Source organism: Mobula birostris, chromosome 1, assembly GCF_030028105.1.
Source record: "Mobula birostris isolate sMobBir1 chromosome 1, sMobBir1.hap1, whole genome shotgun sequence".
In the NCBI taxonomy this organism is placed as follows: Eukaryota; Metazoa; Chordata; class Chondrichthyes; order Myliobatiformes; family Myliobatidae; genus Mobula; species Mobula birostris.
This window is the reverse complement of record NC_092370.1, coordinates 214,203,102-214,230,060: the sequence shown is the minus strand read 5'-3', so window position 1 is coordinate 214,230,060 and position 26,959 is coordinate 214,203,102.

Below are 26,959 nucleotides of genomic sequence, written 5' to 3'. Positions count from 1 at the left end.
CCCACACTGATCATTTTCCCAGCTTTCAGGCTCAGTTTGTGTTGCAGGCTAAATATTTGGCGTGTCCCCATTGACCCACACCTACTTTTATTAAATCACCATAGAAAGCTTCCTGTCTGGATGCATCTTGGCTTGTTATGAAAACTGCTCTATTCAAGACTGCAGAGAGTTGTGGACACAGATAAGCACATCATGGGATCCATCCTCCCCTCCTCTGTCTACACTTCTTGCTGCCTGGTAAAACAGGCAACATAATCAAAGACCCCACCCACCCCAGTCATTCTGTATTCTCCACCCCTCCCTCTGGACAGAATACAAAAAGTCTGAAAACACATACCACCAGGCTGAAGGACAGCTTCCATCCCGTTGTTAGAATACTATTGAATGGTGCCTTAGTAAGATAAAATGGACTCTTATATCTAAATAATCATGGTCTATGTGCCTCCACTACACTTTCTCTGTAACTGTAACACTCTATTCTGCATTCTGTTATTGTTTTCCGTTTTACTACTTCAATGCACTGTCCTAATGAAATGGTCGATATAGATGGCATGCAAAACAAGGATTTTTTATTGTACATATGATAATAATAAACCATTTTACAATTTACTGTTGATAATTCACCAAGGCATGAGCAGGAAAATCAAGGTAATAATCTTTGTAGGCAATTCCAAGATGCTCACAGTGCTATAACACTTTACTGAATCTTTCAGGCATAGTAGGTAATAGCATTGTGTTGCATCTACAAAATCATACTACTTTAAACACCAGTTTTAAACTTAAATCTCCTTATTCTCTTATCTAATTGAGCTGATGTTCTGGAATGAAAATGATATGAAAATGCATCACGTTAGAACTGACCTTACAGGACTTTACTTCACGTGCTAATAAAAATATTTTGGATGAAGATTTAGAGGAAGTGTCATGTTCTGTTAAAAAAAGTATTCTTTATTTAATTGCTGCACTCACAGTTGCAAAGGAAGGAAGATAAAGCAGAGAATTCTGAAGGAATTAACATCTTGATGAGATGAGGAGAGAGAGAGTTTTAACTTGAAAGTCAATAAATTGTTTTCAGTTGTGGTCAAATTTATCACTATTCCCCACCTATTTAGTTATATGTCTGATGACCACTTCACAGAATCATATCCCACTGTTGAAAGTTTAGAAATGCAGAAGGTAGAGCTCTGTGGTAATGTTTGTTTTCATCAACAACAATAGGTTCTGTAAAATAAAATTAAACCATGAATCATTTGGGGTTTAGCTTTGAGGCTTCATTAGGATTAAAGCCAAATTGTCCTCTTGCTGCTGATTTCACTGCTCAGGATATGGCTATGGCTACTGAGTGATGCAACCAACTTTCCATTGATTCTAGTTAGACTTTTGTGTACATTATGAACTGCCATAGAGTTGGTATGAAATAAATGCCTTAACTCCTGTTTGCCAGCTTTTAAACAGTCAGCCTAATATGAAAAGCATCACCATGTCTCACTCTAGGTGTCATTAGAAGAAATTAGTGTGATTGTTGGATGAAAATCCTCGGCCATTCTCTGTAAAAAGCAATATGAATTCTAATATTCAGAAAAGTCTTTCTTTACAAATTACTGGCTTTAATTTCACTAGATATTTGACTAGAAATCTCCAAGGGTCTATGTTCCTTAGTCATTGACAGAGAACAAGTAAAATCAAATGAACTTAATCTGCATAATCATGAAAACGAGTGCTTCTCCCCTTTTGACTGTTAGGCGCCTAAAGTTCAATAGGCAAATTGGATAAGAAGCAAACCTAGGTGTATACACGCTTAGGTCTGTATACACTTATAACAATTGTATGTGGGCAGAGTTCTCTTCACTGACAATTATTTTGGAATTTACTTTGCTTTAGTCTCTTTAGCCCAGGTTTGTGGTTTGTAGTTTCTTCCGAGCACAAGTCCAAGAGCTCTTTCCTGACTCTTGCATGGAACCGCATCGCAAGTGTCAATTAATCAGGGTCAGTTTGTATGGTTTTTTGAAAGGCAGAGCAGACTTAACAGACTTTGATAGAATTTTCCACCATGAAAATATAATGGGTGAGATTTATATCGATTTCATCAAACATTGATAAAGTGCTACTTCACAAGTAAATGGCAAAATAGCCCCAAAAGGAATGATGAGGATTTTGACCAACAAATAAGAAATTGGGTGAAACTTGCATTTGATATTCTCAGGATATTTCAGAGAGGGTTATAACTGATGTTGCGTTAGAGGTGTAATCATTTTGTTTTCTACACTAATGTGATAGTAGAACTCCTCAGAGTTTGTTCGCATCAATTAGTCTGCTGCAGCTTTGTTGGCTTGGGACTCATTGGTGACTAGGACAGAAAAAAACATCTGGGTTTTACTCTGAAAAACTATCATTCAATCTTTCGTATTCATGTAAATAAAGAAACAGAGAAAAGTTAGGTATGCCTTCTATAGTCGTACCATGGAGAGCATTCTGACAGGCTGCATCACTGTCTGGTATGGAGTGGCTACTGCACAGGACTGAAAGAAGCTGCAGAAGGTTGTAAATCTAGTCAGCTCCATCTTAGGTACTAGCCTACATAGTACCCAGGACATCTTCAGGGAGCGGTATCTCAGAACGTCAGCATCCATTATTAAGGACCTCCAGCACCCAGGGCATGCACTTTTCTCATTGTTACCATCAGGTAGGAGATACAGAATCCTGAAGGCACACACTCAGCGATTCAGGAACAGCTTCTTCCCCTCTGCCATCTGATTCTTAAATGGACATTAAACCCGTGAACACTACCTCACTTTTTAAAAATATACAATATTTCTGTTTTTGCACATTTTTAAATCTATTCAATATTCGTAATATAATTTATTTATTATTATATTTTATTTTATTCATTATTATTATTTTTTTTTCTCTGCTAGATTGTGTATTGCATTGAACTGCTGCTGCTAAGTTAACAAATTTCACGTCACATGCCGGTGATAATAAACCTGATTCTGATTCAGATTCTTCTGAAGTTCTTACAATGTGACACGTAGAGCTGCTTCCTCATGGCTTTAATGATCCCGGTTTAATTTTGGTCTCTTGTGCCGTCTGTGTGGACTTTGGATGTTCTTCCATGATTGTGCTGGTTTCCCCTGGCTACCTTTATTTTCTTGCACTTTCCAAAGTCATGCAGGTTTGTTTGTTAATTGGCTAATGCAATTTGCCCCTAGTGTATAGATGAGTGACAGTCCCTTGGGATAGATAATAGAAATGTTCTGAGTTTAAAATAAGATTAAAGGGCAGCAAGGTAGTGTAGTGGTTAGCACAACGGTTTACCATGCAAGTGAACTGGGTTCAATTCCCCCCACTGCCTGTAAGGAGTTTGTATGTACACACTGTGACCATGTAGGTTTCCTCCAGGAGCCCTGGATTCCTCCTGCAGTCCAAAGACAAAGCAGTGGATGGTTAAGTGTTCTGTGATTTGGTTCGGACTAAATTGGGGGTTGTTGGTGTGTCTCAAGTTGCTGGAAGAGCCTACTCCATGCTGTAGGTCAATAAATAAATAGGATTAGTTTAACATTAGTGTAAATCGATGCTGATAGTGAGTGTGGACATAATGAATTGAAAGGTCTGTTTCTGCAATGTATGACTGTATAATTGTGGCAGAGTTGCACAGCGGATAGTGTGGCTACCTCACACCTCCATAGACCCACGTTTGATCCTGAACTCAGGATTTCCTTGTTATAAAGTGGGTTTCCTCTCACATCCTAACTAAAGTCATGCTAACAGTTATAGGCTACTGTAAGCTACCCCTTGTGCAGGTTAATGGAAAAAGAAATTAAAGGGAGTTGATGGTAAGAGGGAGTAAGTTATTGAGGGGGTCAAGGGTTGAGAAATGGTATTGATCCTTTTGGACAAATGGCTCTTAGGTTACAATAAGTATGCAGCCCCTTGCAGTAGTATTTTGAATTATATGGATAGCTGGCATGTTTAAGTTCTGGATGGAGTTTTGTATCAAAAGTTTTAGACATTTCAAAAGTTGAAGATTCAGCCAGCCTAGATGTCCTCCCTTCATTCCCTTCTCACTCTTTGACAAGTGGCTCCAAGTTGTTTTTCAGAAAGGAGAGATGTTGCTTAGAATTTTGGCCCATTTGTGCCCATTTTTGCGAAAGGGTTCTGTACATGTTTGGGCTATTTGTCACCATTTCTTCAGAGGTCTCCTCCATTGGGAAATTAGACTGGACACTTCCTTTCAGGATTTACCTTAGCGCAGGTGCTGTTTCCTGTCATACCTTTCTCTTGTTTACGATCTCATCAAAGTGCACAGTGTCTATTAATAATATCGTGACAGGGACTGGATCAGAAAGCTAAGCCTTAAAATCTTTCTTTATAACGCATCAAACATCACAGTGAAAGAAATGTATGATGTGTTATTAAAGTGTCTCCATTGAAACAATATATTTATAATATATAAATCACCTCTGTCATGTTAATGGATGAAATAACTCACTGCTGGCAGCCTTGAGCACCGATCAAGCCACAGTGCATCTTCAAGTCACAGATGGCTTCAACAGTGAGTCTCCAGCTGCATTCAACCTCGGGGACTTGAGCTCACCTGTAACAAAGGACTGCAAATGTTTGGCCGTAGACTGTCATAGAAAGAGTTCTTTAATAACATTGACTCAATTCTTATGAGTTAGCCTAGTTCTGATGTATGATGCAGGTCTAGATTTAGTGCATCTTATAAGGAGAAAATGATGATAATAATTATTTTTCAAGCAAGAATGCCCCGAATGAGCTTTTTTTCCCTTTCAGTATTGGCTACCAAAAACACTTGCAGTCCAATTTTGAGTTAATTAGATCACTTTCCAGTTTCAGGGGTCTGTGTAGGCACAGAATATTAAATACAATTATTATTTGGATTGGGAATCAAGGAAGCAATATTAAATTGCTGCTGGCAATAAATTGTGAGCAAGACGATGTAAAACTACAAGACAGCATTGGTAGCTTAGAAAAGCAGGCAGTTTGATAAGAAACAGAGCTCAATACAAAGCAAATTGAAGCCATATTTATTTGGTAAGCAAGAATAAAGAAGGTAATGTACATGAAGTGGAAGACCTGGAAAAAAGTTTAAAAGCATGAGGTGATGTGTGCTCAACAATTCAAAGGCTGATAACATAGTACAGTGCAGTACTTTGGCTCACAATGTTGTGCCAGTCTTTTAACCTATTCCAAGATCAATCTTATGCTTCCCTGCCACATAGCCCCCCATTTTTCTTTCATCCATGTGTCTACCTAATAGTCTCTTGTCCCTAATGTGTTGCCTCTACCACTTTCCCCAGAGTGCATTCTATGCACTCATAACTCTCTGTGTGAAAAACCTACCTCAGACATCCCCCTTTCACTTTCCTCCAGTCACCTGGCCTCTTGTATTAGCCATTTCCCCCTTAGCAGAAAGGGGCTAGTTGTCCACTCTGTCTATGCCTCATATCTCCTTATCCACCTCTATCATCCTCCTTTGCTCCAAAGAGAAAATCCCTCGCTTGCTCAACCTCCCCTCATGTAACATGCTTTCTAGTCCAGGCAGCATCCTGGTATATCCCCTTAGCACTCTCACTCAAACTCGGAAATTGAGACCCGATGGTCAAATCCCATGCAATACACATAAAAATTGCTGGTGAACGCAGTAGGCCAGGCAGCATCTCTTGGAAGAGGTACAGTCGACGTTTTGGGCCGAGACCCTTCGTCAGGACTAACTGAAAGAAGAGATAGTAAGAGATTTGAAAGTGGGAGGGGGAGGGGGAGATCCGAAATGATAGGAGAAGACAGGAGGGGGAGGGATGGAGCCAAGAGCTGGACAGTTGATTGGCAAAGGGGATATAAGAGGATCATGGGACAGGAGGCCTAGGGAGAAAGAAAAGGCGGAGGGGGGAAAAGCCCAGGGGATGGGCAAGGGGTATAGTGAGAGGGACAGAGGGAGAAAAAGGAGAGAGAGAAAAAGAATGTGTGTATATAAATAAATAACGGATGGGGTATGAAGGGGAGGTGGGGCATTAGTGGAAGTTTGAGAAGTCAATGTTCATGCCATCAGGTTGGAGGTTACCCGGACGGAATATAAGGTGTTGTTCCTCCAACCTGAGTGTGGCTTCATCTTTACAGTAGAGGAGGCCGTGGATAGACATGTCAGAATGGGAATGGGACGTGGAATTAAAATGTGTGGCCACTGGGAGATCCTACTTTCTCTGGCAGACAGAGAATAGGTGTTCAGCGAAACGATCTCCCAGTCTGCGTCGGGTCTCGCCAATGTATAGAAGGGCACATCGGGAGCACTGGACACAATATATCACCCCAGCTGACTCACAGGTGAAGTGTCGCCTCACCTGGAAGGACTGTCTGGGGCCCTGAATGGTGGTGAGGGAAGAAGTGTAAGGGCATGTGTAGCACTTGTTCCACTTACAAGGATAAGTGCCAGGAGGGAGATCGGTGGGGAGGGATGGGGAGGGATGAATGGACAAGGGAGTCGCGTAGGGAGCGATCCCTGTGGAAAGCAGAGGCGGGGGGAGGGAAAGATGTACTTAGTGGTGGGATCCTGTTGGAGATGGCAGAAGTTACAGAGAATTATATGTTGAACCCGGAGGCTGGTGGGGTGGTAGGTGAGGACAAGGGGAACCCTATTCCTAGTGGGGTGGCGGGAGGATGGAGTGAGAGGAGACGTGTGTGAAATGGGGGAGATGCATTTGAGAGCAGAGTTGATGGTGGAGGAAGGGAATTGTCTCAGCTTGCCCCTGCCCCACCGAACTCATTTCTGCATACCTCGACATGGTTTTATCCCCCCTTGTTCAATCCCTTCCTACCTATGTTCGTGACACTTCTCACACTCTGAAACTTTTCGATGATTTTAAGTTCCCTAGCCCCCACTGCTTTATTTTCGCCATGGATGTTCAATCCCTATATACTTCCATCCCCCATCAGGAAGGTCTCAAAGTTCTCTGCTTCTTTTTGGATTTCAGATCAATTTTGAACTCGCTTAAATTTTATACTACCGTTAGTAGATTATGAATATTTTGAACACATAAATGTAATAGAATCATTTAGTAAACGGCACAGACAAAAAAACAGGGAATTATTTAGTAAGTAAATAGAAGCCTTATTGAGTTCATGTTAAAATCTCTCCTAACAGTTGAACTAAGGAGGGCCAATTGCTTTTTTTCATCAGAACTCACTCATTTGCGGCCTAGAGGTTCTTTGTAATTCTAATGAAGTAATTGATAATATTTCTATTTCTATTTTGTTTCAGTCTGTGTGTTTTTTTTATTGTTATGATCAGGATCAACTTGACACTCTCAATTCTCTTGTTTACTTTTGTTGTGTGGATCTATTTCTTTTAGAGCAATGATCCCCCACCCCCTCAGCACTATGTATTAGTTTGTTGTCTGCATGTACGCTGTTGTCTATTCATGCGCATTGCTCTCTCGTTCTCTGCAATGTAGATACGCCAGTTAAAGCCATCTCCCGTGTGTGTGCTTTTTAAAAAGTATATACCTTGTATGTAGCTGTGCATAGACACAACAAATTGGCAACGAGTATGAACCTGAACGTCAGAAAATATCACGAACTGCACTGACAGTTACGGCATGATTACGGGATGAAAATGCGAGAGTTAAACAGTACAGGGAAATCCGTCACAGACGCTAGCTAACGTGTGAGTAACAGTGAAAGGTGTGCTGAATTTAAAGTGAAAATAACATGGTGATGGCTTCAGTCAGGCGAGTTGACGAATTTGATAGTGTTAATGAAGGTTGGGAGCTGCATATTGAGAGGGTTGAACTGCAGAACCTGGAGACAACCCACGCACTCCAAGGGGAGAAAGTACAGATTCCTTACAGAAGCCATCGGAACTGAACTCTGAACTCTGATGACCCAAGCTGTAATAGCGTCATCTCAAAAACATTTTAGGCACTGTAGGCCAGATTAACATTGTGTGAAGGAGTTGAGTACAGCATAATAGACTCAGTGGTGTCTGGGAAAACATTCGTGTAACAACATAAAACTAGAAGAGATAGAAGCAGAAGTTGGCCATTTGTTTTTCTTGTGCCTGCCCCAATATTCTTCAAGAACATAGCTGATCTTTTACCATTGCCTGACATTAATATCTAAAAATGTAACTCTTGTGTCTTGAGTCTCAATGTCACAGTCCTCAGTCTGAAAAACAATTCATTTCATCTCAGATTGGCTGTCCCCTTACTTTGAGACTGTATTCTCTGTTTCTTAGTATCCCGACTATGGTAAACATCATTGCTGACATCCCCTGTCGAGCCATGCAGGAAATTAGGTTGTTTCACTGAGATCACCTTCTCATTCTATTCAACTCACAGGCCCTCCAGTTTAATCCTTTTTTTTTGTGCTTCTTCACTCTTCTTCTATAGGAATGGATCAGTCTTTTGTATTTCTTCTGTTGCTGAAAAATAACTATATATGTTTGGATATGGTGGTGTAATAGTGGCTTCCTGTTATATTCTTAAAGGAGAAGGCAGAGTTACTTGAATATCTCTATGTGAAGTCACAATGCCATGGGTTACATCAGTATTGCTGGTAGTTTTTATTACTCTGGTGAGATACTTAGTGTAGATACCATAGAACAAGCCCAACCCATACCTTCTTTATTTATTATTACTAGTAGAACACTGTATCTAATCATTAGTATAAAGCTAATCTTTACTGATAGACACCATGGTAGGGAACAGTTGTATGACATTATTACAGCTCAGGCCATTCTGAAGTTTGCATTCAATTCTAGCACTGTCTGTACATTCTCCCCATGACCGCATGGGTTTCCTCCGGATCCTCCAGCTGCTCCCCACAGTGCAAAGATGTACTGATTAGTAGGTTAATTGGTCATTGTAAATTGACCTGTGATTAGGTTAGTGTTAAATAGGTGGGCTGATTGATGGTGTGGCATATTGGTTTGGCAGGGCCTGTTCTGCACTGTATCTCTAAATAAATATGTTAATCACTTCAAGCTTGTGTTGATATTAGCAGTAGCTTTCATTATCCCAAGCTGTTGCTCATAGCAGTCAGGTCGCAAGGAGGCCGCCTCGACAGCAACGTTATGTTCAAAGTGAGGGCAAAGCAGCGCATTACGTCTGTAAAATATTAACTTTGAAACGTGAGGCAAGCTGTCAACATCTACCTGATTGCCTGGAGTTCAGCAGTACAAGGAATAAATTGTAAAAGCAGAACTTCCCTGCAGTGTAATTCACAGTGTGCATGCTAATGACCATTCTTGATATTAATGGTTTTTAATGTTCCATTACTGCCAAAGTCAGGATTAACTCCTGACAGTAATTGCCTGGTTATTGTTTTCCATTCTCCTTTCCAAGAATCTTTGCCCTTAGATTGGCTATATTTCTCAATTATTTCCAAATCTTTCCTCAGTCATTGTAGTTTTCCTGTTTTGAAGTTGACAGAAGTTGACAATTGATCCCAAATCTCTTGCAGCCAGTTATTGGTTTCTGCTATTGCAGCTCTCTAGCACTGCTTGCCAAACTTTATTCTAGTGCATTAATTAAAACTTACTTTTCCAAATATAAATGAAAATAAATCATTTCACTGCTGTCGTCACTACAGTGATAAAGGCAATTATCTCAATTGTCAGTCACAACTGATCACTGACATTTGAATTCCCGAATAATAATGTTAATTCTGACCTCAAGACTGCTTTTGTCTCAGGTTTATTTTGTTTCCAGAATCATTGCAATATTCCTCAGAAAAAGGTGAGAGAAATTGTATGTATGTTCATTTTAGTCGTTTCACAGGAAGGCATTAGTATCCGCTGTCAGATATTTCATATGTTGGGCAGTTAGTGGAAATAATTTGTTCCCGAGAGTCACATCTTGAATATTTCTGGTTCCTGCAACCTCCTGGTAGACTCCCACCTGCTTTCCATCTGTATGTGAGAAGTGGCTCTCAGAAAGGACGTGTTGGTCTTAAAGGAGGTCACTTGCTGAAAATGACCATGGTGAGGGCGGACTGCATGGTTTAATTCTTGGACCATAAATATATACGGGGTTAATCCAACTGATCTTCGCAAAGTGCTTAAGGATCTGTGAAAGCAGACAGATATTTGGTTTGTAAGTCCAGAAAATAAGAGAACAACATAAAGTTTGGGCTGCTCCATGCAGGCTGCTATCAGGAAGATGTTTTTCACATCGTTCAATGAAACCTGGAACTCTGTCTCCTAGAAATTTTTCTGTTCAGCTCATCAGGTTCATGTCAACTCCCAGGGAAACAACCCCATTAGTCCCTTTTCCTTTTCCTTATTTCTCTACCCTTGCAAATTATTCTCTCTCACATTGGCCCAAAGTCAGGATTGAAGCTGAAACCCTCAAATTTTTTATGTGAGTGGAACTTAAACCAATAAAGGTCTGGTCATTACCCTGATGGAAGATCACCAATGTTTATTCGCGGGGGATCAAATGATCTAACCATGGCACTTGGACAGGTGCATGGACAGAAAAAAAACAGGAGGGAGATCAGTGGGAGGGATGAATGGACAAGGGAGTCGCATAGTGAGTGATCCCTGTGGAAAGTGGGGAGGAGGAATAGATGTACTTGGTGGTGGAATCCCATTGGAGATGTTGGTAGTTGCAGAAAATTATGTGCTGGATGCAGAGGCTAGTGGGGTGGTAGGTAAAGACAAGAGGGACACATCTCTGATGGGGTGGTGAGAGGATGGGGTGAGAAAAGACATGTGGATGAGGGCAGCGTTGATGGTGGTGAAAGGAAAGCCCACCATTTTGAAGAAGGAGGACATCTCATTAGTTCTGGAATGAAAAGCCTCCTTCTGGGAACAGATGTTGTGGAGATGGAGGAACTGAGAGAAAGTGATGGCATTTTTACAAGTGATAGGGCGGGAAGAGGTGTTTATTTAGGAGATATTTTTGAACGCTTCTTGTAAGATTCCACAAACTAGACAATATTTGTGCATCATTAAGCCCATCACTGAACTGACAAAGTTCAGGCAACTTCTTCAAATCAGCCACGTATACTGAAGTAGACTCCCCTCTCTTCTGATTACACTTATAAAACCTAAAGTGTTCTGCAATCAACAATGGTTTAGGTTCTAAATGTTCCTGCATTACTTTCCTGATAGCAGCAAAGTTCATTTCAGCTGGTTTGGTTGGAGTATTTAAACTGTATGCTCTTTCACCCATTACACTCGACAAAACTGGCACTTGTTTTACATCTGCTATTCCATTTGCTTCAACATACTTCTAGATTTGTTCAGTGTACATGATCTAGTCATCTGATTTGCAATCAATCATGTCTATGTTTCCGATGTAGCCAGCCATTTCTACTTGCTTTTTTAAATTTTATTACTACTATCACCCACTAATCACTGTTAAAGAACTTGTAAATTTTGTCCACTTTCTGTGCTTTTTTTAAAAAAAACTCAAACTTCTCCTTCTCCATAGAAAAATCATTCTGTGCTTTTTTTTAAAAAAAAACTCAAGTGTCTCATTGTACTTCAACAGGTGGGTGGTCATCTTGGGTTTGTTTTAAAACTTACTCATTGCCACTTTTATGTTTTGCAACAAACTGAAAGAAAACATGAGAGCAAGGAGAGATGCATGTATACCACATTTTTTACTTTTAGTGAGACATGCATATATGACTGGTAGAGTAATAATGTATGCCATTCATTTTCTCTTACAGATAACCCATAATGAATTATGTAAACCACAAGGAATGTTTAATCAAATGATATATTAATAATATTACTCATATATTAATGAAATATTAAATACAACAGTACTCCTCAAAGGGTCCTACCTTTTCCAACATCCATTCCCAACTCCTGCTCAACATTAGTTTAACAATTTGGGTAAGTGACCTTGCAATATTTGCTGAGCTCATTATTTCTGTTGCTAACACAACAGGATTACACTGCTGAATTTGTATTATATGCTCTAGCCCTCAATGAACTGATGGTGCTGCAGGTAATCCCAAAAGGTGAACAATTACACATATTCTAAAACTTTGGATTAATGCCCTTCCATCACGTAGTCACATGCTTTTAACTATAATCAGTCACTGTGTACACATATGCACAGAATGAAGGAGTCTGGGTATCATTGGGAGTAAGTGCGTACAATGACATGGATTTTGTTGTCAATACTGAAGAACAAAGCTCCCTGTACATGTTGAACAAAATTTTCAATGAGTTGCAGATCACAGACTTTCTCTATTCAGATGTCAGACTGAATTTGGCACTTTGCCACTAAAAATGTTTGGCAGCGAGTAACAGCAGAGAGCATTCCTCCAGTCCAGCACATTGGCATTAACGTACTATATCAATAACCAATGCACAAAATAAGCTCACATGGAACATACTATCTATGAGAAATATCCAAGGTTTAAAATCGTGAGTGAAGTTCACATTGACTCATTCTAAACTCATGCACTTCAAACCTAATATGCAAATCAACATTATTCTATAAATCTTTTGTTTTAAATTTGTTTGAATTAAAGATTTTAACCATATAATATTAAATCATGTGTGCGCGCACGCACACACACACACACACACACACACACACACACACACACACACACACAAACATGTGACACAGTTTTACATAGCACATGCCAAAATGTTACTTAGCTAAAAAACAATGTTAGATCGAAGTTCAAAGTACATTTATTATTCAAGTATGTTTACCATATACAACTTTGAGATTCACCTTCTTGCAGGCAGCCACAAAACAAAGAAACAATAGAACTTCACAATAACCCCACACCACAAAGACAGTTATACATCCAATGGGCAAAAAAGAAAGAATAAATTGTGTAACAATAATAACAAACAAACAATCGCAGAGACCCCAAAGGAAGGTCTACAGCCACGTAGACACTTTAGTGCTGCAGCTGATTGAGGAGCTCCATGTTTGCAGGACATAGTTGCAGAGCCAGCTTCGGTACTGAGGTGAATGTGGATGGCTGCAGGCCGCAACTGCTGAGTCAGTTCAGTGAGAAAAGCCCCCTACAGTAGTGAGCTGAACACCAGTTGGTCCCCCACTCTCGACTTTAACACATTAATCTTGTTGATCTGGCTTGGCATTTAAATCGGCTAAACATCAGTTCATCATCCACTCTCAGGTTCAGTCCAGTCCAAAGATTCAGTCTGACTCCGGTCTCTACTGCGGCTGTACCTGTAATCTCGAGAGTCTAGTTCGCTGACTATTTCTGGATACCACAAAAAAAAAAGTCAGGTCGTACAGACGGTTCAAAGGCACACCTCCCAGCAAGAAATTACAGTCTGAGGATTGCTGTGATCGTAGTCTCTAAATGTTTATTCAGCAGAATTGCTAATAGTTTCATTTGCGGCCTGCAAAGCATCACGGTGTCTTGCCAATGCCATCTTTGCAGCAAGATTAGGTCATAATAAAGCCCACGTATAGAGTATGTTCATTTAATGCTAGTCAGCACACTTCAGGAAGGATATAAAGGTGCAAGGAAAGATGCAGAAGAACAGATGCTTGAGGGATTTGAGTTGTATGGTTAGAGAGAATGATTGGTTTAGATCATGACTGACTTTGAATGGACAAAGAGATGCGTAGATCAAGATCCAGAGGAAACAAACAAAGTGAAGGATAAACAATATGAGTGGTTGAAGGATGTGAGGAAAACGGCTCTTGTCTCTAAAGAGTGGTAGGCAGAGTCAGTTAAGGGCTACTAAAGTAAATTGAAACGGCATCTGAGGAAAAGTAATTCAGAGGGCTGCAGAGAAAATGCAAGAATAATGGAATAAATAGGTCACTGCAGAGATTCAAAGTACATTTATTATCAAAGTACACATATGACACCTTACACTACCCTGAGATTAATTTTCTTGTGGAAATTTACAGTAAGCACAAAATAAACTCAATAGAGTCAATGAAAAACTGCACATAAGGAGAAGCAACCAATGTGCAAAAGAAAACAAGCTGTGCAAATACAATATAGAAAAAAAACACAAAATATAATAGTTGTAAGTAAACAAATAAATAAATAATAAATATTGAGAATATGATTTATAGAATCCTTGAAAGTGAGTCCATAGGTTGTGAAATTTGTTCAGTGTTGGGGTGAGTGAACTTATCCACTCCGTTTGAGGGGTAAAAACTGGTGCTGTGGGACCAAAGGCTCCTGTTACTCCTTCCTAATGGCAACAGCAAGAGTACAGCTTCGCCTGGATAGTGGGGTCCTTGATGATGGATGTTGCTTTCCTGCAACAGTGCTTCTGTGCGGCAGTGTGGCTTTTCTGTTTAATCGTGTTGGTGTTTCCCTACCATGCCGTGATGCAACGAGTCAGGACACTCGGCATCTATTGAGGTTTGTCAGAGCTTTAGATGACGTGTCAAATCTTCACAAACTTCTTAGAAAGCGGAGGCATTGCCATGCATCCTCTGTAATGGCACTTGCATGCCAGGCTCAGGACAGATTGCCTGAAATGATAACACTGGGGAATTTAAAGTTGCTGCCCCTCTCCACCTCTGATCCCCTGATGAGGTCTGGCTCCTTGCACTTTAGTTTACTCCTCCTGAAGTCAATAATCAGCCCTTCGGCTTTGCTGACATTGAGTGAGAAGTTGTTGTTGTAGCACCACTCAGCCAGATCCTCACTCCCCTCCGACTGTATATGCTGATTCATCACCAGCTCTGATTTGGCCAGCAATAATGGTGTCATCAACAAAGTTAAATATGGCATTTTAGCTGTACTTAACTTCACAGTTATAAGAGTGGCACGGTAGCGTAGTGATTAGCACAATGCTTTACAATTGAATTGAATTGACTTTATTTCTTACATCTTTCATATACATGAGGAGTAAAAATCTTTTTGTTATGCCTCAGTCTAAATGTGCAATCTGCAACTTATAGTAATTTATCATAAATAGTAGGTATAAAAGGACAGTCAATATAACATGGAAATCAATTGTATCAGCATGATTTAATCAGTCTGATGGCCTGGTGGAAAAAGCTGTCCCAGGGCCTGTTAGTTCTGCCTTTTATACTCTGTTTCCTCGATAGTAGCAGCTGGAACAGTTTGTGGTTGGGGTGACTTGGGTCCCCAATGATCCTTTGGGCCCTTTTTACACACCTGTCCTTGTAAATGTCCTGAATCATGGGAAGTTTGCAACTACAGATGATTAGGCTAGGGTTAAATCAGGGGTTGCCTGGTGACATGGCTCAAAGAACCTATTCCGCTCTGTATCACAGTAAAAAAAAAAATGGAATAAAGTACGAAGTGAGTACGGCATGGTGGCTCATTGAGGCTGATGATGATTGTAGTGGAGATGTTGCTGCCAATCCAAACTGACCGTGGTCTGCAAGTGAGGAAATCGTGGATCCAGTTGAACAAGGAGCTATTGAGGCCTAGATTTGGTGCCTGTTATTTAGTTTTGAGGGGCTGATAGTGTTGACTGCAGAGCTGTAGACAACATAGAGCATCTTCACTGTCCAGACAATTACAGGGTTGAGTGAAGGGCGGGAGTTGACATGCTTCATCACCAGCATCTCGAGGTTCTTCATCACAGTGGATATAAGTGCTACTGGATGATAATCATTGAGGCAGGTTATCATGTCGTTCTTGGACACTGGTATAATTGGAGCCTGCTTGAAGCAGGTGGATACCCCAGTTTGCTGAAAGAAGAGGTTAAGGATATCAGTATAAAACAGGATCTGGAGCCAAAGCATAACTTTGGTCTAATTGTTTCAACTGATTAGCTAATTCAATTCTCTCCTTACTAGCTTTTATCTTAACACTTGCGGTAAAAGAAATAATTTGACCTCTAATATAAGCCTTAAAAGCATCCCATAAAATAAGACTAGGAGTCTCTTCTAGCATATTCTCTTCAAAAAAAAGGATAATTTGTCTCTCCAAAGATTTTTAAAAATCTTTACCTGATAACAAAGTAGGATTAAAACGCCAGAATCTGTTTATTTGGGAGACAACCAGAAGATTTAAAGATAAAAACACAGGAGCATGATCTGAAATAGCAATTTCTTTATATTCACAAGACCAAACTAACAGAATCAATTGGCTATCAACAAAAAAAAATCAATCCTGGAATATGTATGATAAATAGCACACATCTCGGCCAGCTGAACCATTTGAGCTGGATGCTTTCCATGGCTTCACTCTGTTGAAGGATACTCTCACTTTATCCACAGAGGCTAATATCATAGGGTTGTCATGGGTTCTGGGAATGCATGAAGGTGTCTCTTACGTTCTGTCAGTCAAAGCGAGCATAAAAGGCTTTGAGTTCATCTGGAAGCAAAACTTTGTTGACACATACGTTGCTTGGTTTTAATTTGTAGAAGGTGATAGCACAGCATAGCCAGATGGGCAGAAATGCTTCACTTCATGAAAATCAAATAAGACTCTTATGATTTCAGTTGAAGATAGAATATTCTTCACAACCAAACTCTTGTGAAATTGGTATAATTACTAATCAGATCAGGTACACTTGAAAATAAATTGTTAATTTGCAATGAAACAGTATCTTAGGAGCCAGATATTAGAAGTTTAGCCTGGCTACCAATAATAAAACTGACAGCTGTCTGTCTACATCACACTTACATCACTAACTACCCTGCGAGTGGTTTTGAAAGTTTGTGTCTGTGCACCATTTCCCTTTGTGTTGAAAGAATGTTACTGCTGGCCATCACTATCCATTTGCTATTTGCACAGATCATGGCAGGAGCCAAACAGATGCTTCTTCCTCAGCTCTCTTAGGAATCTGGCAGCAACTGACTGCAAGCATGTTAAAGTGGGCACAATTCACTCGGATGCAATCCAATGGAACAAGCTGAAAGGCTTGAGCTACCATTGTGTCCTAAATGCTTTTCACCCTGATCACTATGTGCTTTGAGGTAGATAGCAGTTTGTGTGAGTGTGTTTATCTTTGCAATGTCCTGAAATAAGATTATTTTACTAAAGCTGTTTGCATTCATGTTTTGCCCAAATAAACATGTGGACCTGAGCCATAGCTGATTACTCAGTGCTTCACTTCCCTAAGAAGGAAGCCCACAGTATGTCATAGTATTCACTTTGCCATTGTCTAGTGACTGTATCCATTACTTCAGTGTGCAAACAGCGAAATGACAACAGATTTACCAGTTTAGCTCAGTTCATGAAGTGTGCTGCATGCAGCAGATCAAGAGCTGCTGTTTTACTCTGAGTTAATTTGTTCAGCATGATCTGCTTACCACAAATATATGAATTTCATTTTCTTCACAAACTAAATAGGAGAAAATATTAGTATAGAGTGTCGTGGAGTCATAGATCACTCCATCACATCTACTGTGTCTGTGCTGAATTGTTACCCTGCCTAGTCCCATTGACCTGTACCTGGATCATAGTCCTCCATACTCCTCCCATCAATGTAATTATCCAACTTTCTCTGAAATGTTGAAACCAAACCCATATCCACCACTTCCACTGGCAGTTTGTTCTGCACTCTCATTACCCTCTGAGAGGAGAAGCTCCCTCTCAGGTTCTCCTTAAATAATCCTCTTTTCACCCTTAACCCATGACCCCTAGTTCTAGTCTCACCCAACCTCAGCAGAAAAAGCCTGCTTGCATTTACCCTATCTACAGTTCTTGTATGCTGCCCATTACACCACTGATGTTTAGGGCATCAATGAAGGTCCTCCATCTCTACTGGTGTTTGGGACTTCCTTCATCATGTCAGTACGTCCACTGTCTATAGTATATCCCTCATAAATACATATTACGCGAGGCAGTGCCTTTTAAAAGATTCTCAATCAAGTTTTACTAAGTGTTCTGGGATACAATTCCATGCACACAACCAGCATAAAATATGTAACTCAACTTTCACCCTTGAAATATAATTCAAAATTACAAGCTGGAACTGGGTTGAAAACAAGTGACTTTTATAGCCCAACGGGGAGATTATGGTGTAACTTTATAAAACACATTCAGCCCACACTTGAAATAATATGTGCAGTTCTGGTGGTAATGCTATCAGAAAGATGTGCTCTTGCTGGAGAAAGTACAAAAGAGATTCATCATGATGTTGCCTGGATTGGAGGACTTTAGTTGTGGGGAGAGATTTTTTTTCCTGAAGTGAAGGAGGTTGTGAATTGACCTGATGGATATTTATAAGGTTATGAGAAACATTGATGGTATAAATAAGATAGACAGTCAAAATTCTTTTCCCTATGTTTGGCACAGACATGGAGAGATGAAGAACCTATTTCTGTACAACCCTGTGTTTCTATGATAAACACCAATGCACAGTGGCCAGATACTGAACCCTGTGTTTTCTGTACAACCCTGTGTTTCTATGATAAACACCAATGCACAGTGGCCAGATAGTGTAAAGGAATCAAGAAACCTTGGAGAGCATAGCCACAGTTTCCTGAAGGTAGCAAGACAAGTAGGTAAGGCAGTTAAGGAAGCATGTAGAAAACTTGCCTTTATTGAACAATGTAGTGTAATCAATATTTCAGTAACATTTCACAGTAATGTTGCAAATTTATTGTTTGATTAAGCATTCTTTGTTTGTTCACATAACTCATAATGGGTTATATGTAAGAAGTATGTGAATGGTATGTGTCATTAGTGACCATGTCATATGTGCATGCCTCACTAAAGAAAAAATAAATAGACAAAACATATCCAGCTTCCTGCATTTTTTTTTCAATTAGCTTCTGGCGTTACGAAAGATAACAGTGATGACAAGGAAGTTTTAAAATGAGTCCGAGATGACTACATAGCATGCTCTTTTTCACAACTGGAGAGAGACTGTCAAATTAAAAAAAAATACAGCAGCATGCTTTTCTTTGGGGGAGGGTGGAGAGAAGTTTGAGTTAGAAAAGAATGCAACATGCGTTTCTTTGGAAGTGGAGAGAGACAGTCGAGTTAAAAAAGGCAGGAAATAGACAAAATTCACGGGTTCATAAACATTGATAATAATAAGAGAAAAACAGAAATGGCTGCTACATTGGAAAGATTGATATGTTCGATTGCACAACAGATAACTGGTTGATGTATACTGAATGAATTGAGTAGCATTTTGTGGCAAATGAAATAGCCAACAAAAAACGAGTGCCAGCGTTACTTAGTGCAATATGAGGAAAGGCATGCAGTTTGCTTAGAAATTTAAATGCTCCAACCAAATCAGCTGAAATTAGCTTTGCTGATATCGTGACATAATGGAGGAACATTTAGAACTGAAACCATTGTGGATTGCAAATCACTTCAGGTTTCATAAATGGAATCAAAAGAAAGGGGAGTCTATTTTGGCTTATATGGCTGGATTGAAGAAATTGTCTGTGTATTGTCAGTTCAGTAAAGGGTTTAATGATGCACTGAGAGATGACTTATTTTGTGCAGCTTTACAAGAAAGCATTCAAGAATTGCTCCTAACTGAAGCACAACTCACATTTAAAGGAGTAGTTGAAATCACTGTATCAATGGAAACCAGTGAGGATGACAAGGAACATTTCCAAAGCCCCCAGTTTCTTTCTCCTGTAGTCAATAACCAGTTCTTAGGTTTTTCTAGCATTGGATGAGATGTTACTGTGACACCACTTAACCAGCTTTTCAATCTCCATCTTATATCTTGATTTCTCACCACCTTTGATTCAGCCAACAACAGTAGGGCCATCTGCAAACTAAAATACAGCATTGGAGCTGTATTTAGCCACACAATCACAAATATATAATGTGTAAAGCAGGGCACTAAGCTCACAATCCTGAACATACAATTCAATGATTTCACCTCCACTTTTCTCTGTGGTAGTGAATTCTAAAGATTTGTGATTCTCTGAGAGAAGAGATACTTCCTTATTTTTGGGTAAAATGGCTGGTTCCTTATTCTTAAACAATTGCTTTTGTTCCTGGTATTGAGATGAAAATTGTACAAAGTACAGAAGGTTAAATCTCTGCAGTGGCATGGAAGCATTAACACTTTCCAATTGCAATCTGGAATAATTTTGCCTCTTTATTCAGGGATGCCAAGGACAATTAGCAAACATGAGGGAAGTCATATTTTGCAGATGTATGAAATGTGGAGATGATAAATGTTTCAAGAAATTGATTTTCAAAAAGTGGGGCTCCACTACCACTGAAAGCATCCCAACAAGCTGCATCTCCATCTGGTATGGGAGCAACAGAGCATCGGACCAGAAACCCCTACAAAGGACTATAAGAATGGCTGAAAGGATTATAGTGGTCTCCCCACCATTCATCATAGACACTTATCAGGAGTACTGCAGATGCTGGGCCCTTAGTATTATTAAGGATCCCACCCATCCTTCTAGCATCCTCTTTGACATTCTTCTCCTCATCCCTTTAGGTTTCTGAACTCCCTGCTGCACCACATCCGAAGTGTCACCAGATAACTTGTACTTTACCCAACAATGGTTAATTTACGCTCTCTACTTTGTTTATCTATGCACAAGTCATTTGTAGATTTAATTCTTACTTTCCTAAGCTATTGTGTGTTATGTGTACTACTGTGCTTTACATCTTGGTCCAGAGAAATGTTGTCTCATTTGATGGTATACATGTACAGTGGTGCTAGAAAGCTTGTGAACCCTGTAGAATTTTCTCTAATTCTGCACAAATATGACCTAAGATGTGATCAGATCTTCACATAAGTCCTAAAACTAGATCAAAAGAACACAATTAAATAAATAACACAAAAAACATTACACTTGTTCACTTATTGAGAAAAATGATCCTACATTACATGTATTTGTTGGAAAAAGTATGTGAACTTCTGGAATAATGCCTTCTACAAAAGCTATTTAGAGTCATGTGTTCCAGATGAGACTGGAGGTGCGGGTAGTAGAGGTGTCCCGGCCTATAAAAAAGGCACACAATGTTAGGTTACTGACAGAGCTTGCTCTTCTCAAGAAAGATCTGATTACTTGCACCATGCCTCAATCAAAACAATTTTCAGGGGACCTTAGAAGAAGAATTGTGGAGATACATGTTGCTGGAAAAGGTTACAAAAGCATTTCCAAAGATCATCAGTCTACAGTAAGAGAAATTGTCTACAAATGGAGAAAACTCAGTACTGTTGTTATTCTCCCTAGAATGTGGAATTCTGGAAAGATTGCACCAAGAGCACAACGTGCAGTGCTGAAGGAGATGAAAAAGAACCCAAGGGTAACAGCAAAAAGACCTGCAGAAATCTCTAGAACTTGCTGAAGTCTCTGTTCATGTGTCCACTGTAAGAAAAACACTGAACAAGAATGGTGTTCATGGAATGACACCACGGAGAAAACTACTGGTCTCCAAAAAAACACATTGCTACACGTCTCAAATTTGCAAAAGACCACCTGAATGTTCTACAACACTTCTGAGATGATGTTCTATGGACAGATGAAACAAAAGTTGAATTTCTTGGCAGAAATCCACATCCCAACTGTGAAGCATGATGGAAGGAGCATCATGGTTTTGGGCTGCTTTGCTGCCTCAGGGCCTGGACAGTTTGCAATTGTTGAGGGAACAATGAAGTCAAAATTGTATCAAGACATTTTACAGGAGAATGTCAGGGTAGCAGTCCCTCACCTAAAGTTTAATAGAAGTTGGATGATGCAACAAAGACAATGATCTGACGTGAGTGCAACGTGCTGTAAGGTTTCTCTGCTAATGTGATGACCTCTCTGTAATGTTTCACTGCTAATGTAATGGTTTCACTGTTCCAGCAATGTTTGGGTTATGACTAGAGATAACAGGGGTTTTGAAATGTGCGCCATCCAATGAGAGGCATGTCGTTCTTTCTCTTGGGTTTGAGAGAAGGGATTTCATGGACTTCTGTTGGTGAGAGATGGAGAGAAGACGCGAATGGAGAGAGTTGGTAGACTGGTGGATGGAGTGGACTTGAAGCGAGCATCTAAGGGTCAGCGAATCTTGGAGGAGGTCGATGGGGAATGAATAGACTGAACCGTGAGTGTCAACGTGCACATTAGACTGTTTCATTAAAATGGGCAAATGGGCCCTTTTTATTTGTATTTTCTTTACTAACCCTATAGTCAGATAAAGATTTATGAAGTCCAACTGTTTAATTGCATATTGTGTACTGTCTGATATGTTGTGGTACGGACTTGTAACTGGGCAACAGATTCTGCAGCATCCACACAAACGAGATTTCTCAGTCTGGCTGGGCCAGAGGCTGTCTTCCCCTAGACAAACGCATGCTGACCAAACCTGTGGGTTACCATTGTGGGGTATCGCTCCGAGACTGATTCCGTTTGATGCTGTGTGATTGCCCTGAGTATTGAACCAGTAGGTTGTGTGTTTAAGACTGTGCTGGTATGGATGCTGCTGGGGTGGAGTAGTGGTATGCTTCCGTGGGGTTACCGGTAACTAATGTGTGTGTGTCGAGTGAAGTGGATATTCATACCCCGGATGAATTAATTCAATTTTTGAGTACTGTTAAAGCTGTTGGCAAAGTTGCAGTTTTTAGGGCAGATATTTGATAAAATGGCGGGCTCAGACCTTGTTTTAGTTCAAACTAGAGCTGATGTAACGGGAGTGGAACTGCCCGTTTCTATCGGTGCCCCAGGTGAGGCTGGCCATGGCCTGTCCATACTGTCAGGGAGGAGGAGAATGTACTGAGTCACAAGTTGAGCTTCCGGTAGCTGGGTCTTCAAAGACAGGGATCTATCGTTTCTGAGGAGTGAGGGAAAGGAGTGGTCAGATTTGGAAAGTCTAATTAGTCCTTGTCCTCCAGTGCACAGTGTGAGTTCTGAGTTGGCATCAGCCCCACCGGAAGCTAAGAGTATTCTCTGGAATAATGCCGACTCCCGAGGGGGAGGAGGAGTATGAGACTTGGGTGGAAATGACCTCTCAGTTGTTAGATGAGTGGCCGTGCTCTGATGATTTAAAGAGACAGAGGTTGGTTGAAAGTTTGAGGGGGTTGGCCGCTGACGTGGTGAGAGCAGTGAAAACATGGAAACCCCTAGCCAACATTGCCAATTATCCGGGTGGTTTGGAGAGCGCCTTTGGCATGACAGGGAGCCCACCGGAGGACATGATGAGGTCTCAAAACCTGCCGTAGGAGAAGGGAGAGAAGCTTTCTGCTTACGTCTTCCAGCTAGAGAAGCAGCGAAATTGCTTGTGGCGCAGAGGGTTCATTCAGGCGGCTGAGGTGGATCAGTTAAGAATGGACCAGATAGCCAGGGGCGCCCAGTCCCAGGACCTGATTGTTTGAGGTCTTCGACAGTCTCGTAAGATGTGCCCCTCCCCTCTTTTGTTGAGCTGATCAGAGAGGTATGGGAGGAGGAGAACAGCAGGGTACAGTCCTTGGTAGTAGCCCCTTGTGGTGAAGTGACCATGGTTAGCCCAACCCGGGGGGTGGTAAAGGAGATTGTGGCAGAATTGAGAACGTAGCTGTCCTGGGTGTTGACAGTGGGTGTGGACCCCCTGTACGATAGGACTGGTAGAGAGGCAGACCTCCTGAGGGGACTGACTATGCAGATAGCTGGGGTTCCGCGAGAAGGGAGGCAGCTGAGTATTGTCTGTTATAACTCTGGTGAAGAGGGACATATCAGGTGGGAATGTGAGCGGCGGGAAGCCCCTCAGAGAGGGAGCCTCTGCGTGCCTAAGCAGAGAGAGGTGTCAGGAAAACTTAGAGGAGACCCAGTGAGGGAACGGCCTGGTGTCTCTGGGGGAACATGTTCTCAGCAATATACCAAGGAACACCCTGAAAGTGAAAGACCCTATTCCTGAAGGCTTAGTGGGACCATGCTCCAGTGTGTCGCTACGGATAGACAGTATTTATGCTAAAGCCATACTCGACACCGGGTCGCAGGTCACGTTATTGTACCGTTCGTTTTACATCTGGTATCTGAAGCATTTACCATTGATACTATTCAGGGCAACGGAGATCTGGGGCCTCAGTGCTGGTGAATATCCAGATGACAGTTATTTGTCAATGTAGTTGGAGTTCTCGGAGGCCGATGTGGGAGTGTCTGAGGTCCTTGATGCTAGCTTGTTTGGACCCTGTTGAGAAAGGTAGCATTTCATTTCTGGTGGGGACCAACACCCCTCCTGTGAGGAGGCTCATAGGGGCCTGCAAGGAGAAGGCCGGCGAGAGCTTTCTGGGAACATTGTCCATGCACCCGGGGTTTTGAGCTGCTTTTGAGGAAGTGCATGGCAGCATTGGGCCGGATACTGAATTTAGTCGAGGGACTGTGTGGTTCACCCAGTCAAAGCTAATAGTGTTATGGCTTGGGGAAGTAGCAAGAGTGAGGGGAATCTCAAATTTCCCGGAACGTCTGAGGGTGAGGCCCTCTTAGTGGATGTTCCCAAAGACCACGGGGGGAGTCGGAATTTTCTGCTGGGGTACTGGTGAGGCCTGAATTGCAGAAGCCCTCGGTTGTACAGGCGAGCAGGATGGCAGTGATTGTCAGGAACACTACGAAGAGGAAAGTCACCTTCAAGCCGGGGATGCCCCTGGCACATCTGTTCCCAGTGACAGTAATGTCTAGTGTCTCTGTGAGACAAGCCAGGGAGAAAGTATTGGAAAAAGGGGGCAAGTTAACCGCTGAGTCATTCAGCTTTGGGGACTTTCCGGTTCCTGCGGGTTGGAAGAGGAGGTTGGTGGAGAAGATGTTGAAGCTGGAAGGTATCTTTTCCACTAAACGAGTTTGATGTGGGTTGTTCCAAGAGCACTCGTCACACTATCTGGGTGACCAAAGATACCCCGTTCAGAGAGAGGTTGCGGAGACTGGCCCCTGCAGAGGTGGAAGACATTCGGCAGCATTTGTGTAAGTTGAAGGAAGCTGGGATCATCACTGAGTCCTGAAGCCCCTATGCGTCTCCAATAGTAGTGGCCTGAAAGAAGAATGGGAAGGTCTGGATGTGTGTGGACTATAGGACTCTGAACAGGCACACCGCCCTGACCGTATATGGTCCCGAGGATCAAAGATGCGCTGGCCTGTCTGAGTGGTGCGAAGTGGTTCAGTGTGCTGGACTTGAGGAGTAGATGTTACCAGATCCACATGAGTGAGGCTGACAAAGAAAAGACGGCATTTATATGTCCCCTGGGATTCTAAGCTCACCTGTGTCCCAAGATACTGACGAACTTTTACCGCTGTACCATTGAGAGCATACTCACCAACTGCATCTCAGTGTGGTATGGCAATTGTCCCGTATTGGACCACAAAGCACTCCAGCATGTGGTGAAAACTGCCCAGCGGATTATCGGCACCCAATTGCCCACCATTGAGAACATCTACCATAAACGCTGCCTGGGCAGGGCGATAAGCGTTATCGAGGATGCATCTCACCCTAACCATGGACCTTTTACTCTCCTCCCATCCGGTAGGCGCTACAGGAGCCTCTGCTCCCACACCAGCAGGCACAGGAAGAGCTTCTTCCCTGAGGCTGTGACCCTGCTGAACCTCAAATCACAGTGCTAAGCAGTATTGCACCCATATTGCACTGTCTCAGTACTTTTATGTTTGTGTGCTGTAGCACTTACTTTTTATTCGCAGTTATTTTGTAAATAACACTATTCTTTGCATTTCTAGTTAGATGCTAACTGCATTTCATTGGCTTTCTATCTGTACTTAGCACAATGACAATAAAGTTGAATCTAATCTAATCTAATCTAATTCTTCCAGTTCGAAAGGATGCCCCAGGGCATATCGTGAGCCCCTGCAACCTTCCAGCAGGTGGTGGAGAAGACGGTGGGGGATATGAACTTGCTTGAGGTCTTGGTGTATCTGGATGCCTTCATAGTGTTTGGATCCACCTTGGAAGAACATGGCTACTGAAGGTGCTGGGCTGCCTGAAAGCTGAAGGGTTAAAACTTTTCCTGGACAAGTGCCAGTTCTACCAAACATCTCTTAGCTATGTTGGGCACATAGTCTCATAGATGGAGTAGTTAATATCTGGCTAAGATAGAGGTAGTGACCACTTGGCCAAGACCCCAGACAGTGAGCGCTCTGCGCTCGTTCCTTGGGTTCTGTGTTACTATCAGAGGTTTGTGAAGGGCTACACGAAAATAAGTCACCTGCTGAATCAGCTTCTGTGCGGTTACCCTCCCATGGGGAAGAAAGGGAGGGAGAAAAAAGGACAAGAGGGTGGAGAGTATCTTAGCCATTCAGAGCCTTTTGGATCGAGGTGGGATGCAAAATGTAAGGAGGTCTTTCAGTCTCTGAAGGAGCTGCTGACCCAGGCGCCGGTACTGGCTTTTGCGGACCCCCGATTACCGTATATACTGCACATGGATGCCAGCCGAGAGGGATTGGGGGGCATCCTCTACCAGGATCAGGGCACTGTGCTGAGACCCATTGCATTTGTCAGCTAGAGTCTGTCGCTTTCTGAGAAAAACTATCTCACGTACAAGACTGGCATTGAAAAGAGCGGTGGTAGATAAGCTGAGTGACTACCTCTATGGGGCCAAGTTCGAGGTGAGGACAGACAACAACCATAGAACCATAGAACCATAGAACCATAGAAACTACAGCACAGAAACAGGCCTTTTGGCCCTTCTTGGTTGTGCCGAACCATTTTTAACCCCCAAACTTATATCCTGACCTCGGCGAGACTGGATGCCACAGGCCATTGGTGGTTGGCGGTGTTGTCTGGCTATGATTACAGCCTGAAGTACCAACAAGGAAGCAGGAACATTAATGCTGATGCTTTGTCCCGACGGGCGCATGAGGGACTGGACAGGGACGAGGAGTGGGAGAGCGTTCCTGCCCTGGGGGTGAAGGCCATGTGTAGCTTGCCATCACCATAAAGGCAGAGGAAAAGGAGGGGCAGGAGCGGGTGGTGGATCAATTGGGAGCTTCTGATGACGCCATTCCCCAAGTTTACTGTAACCTGACTGCTCTGAAGACAAATCAGCTGCCGGAATTGAGTTCTGGGGAAGTGGCAGTTGCTCAGCAAGATGAGCCAGGCATCAGTACCAATTGGTCAGCGGTCGAAAAAAGGCTCAGGCAGGGAA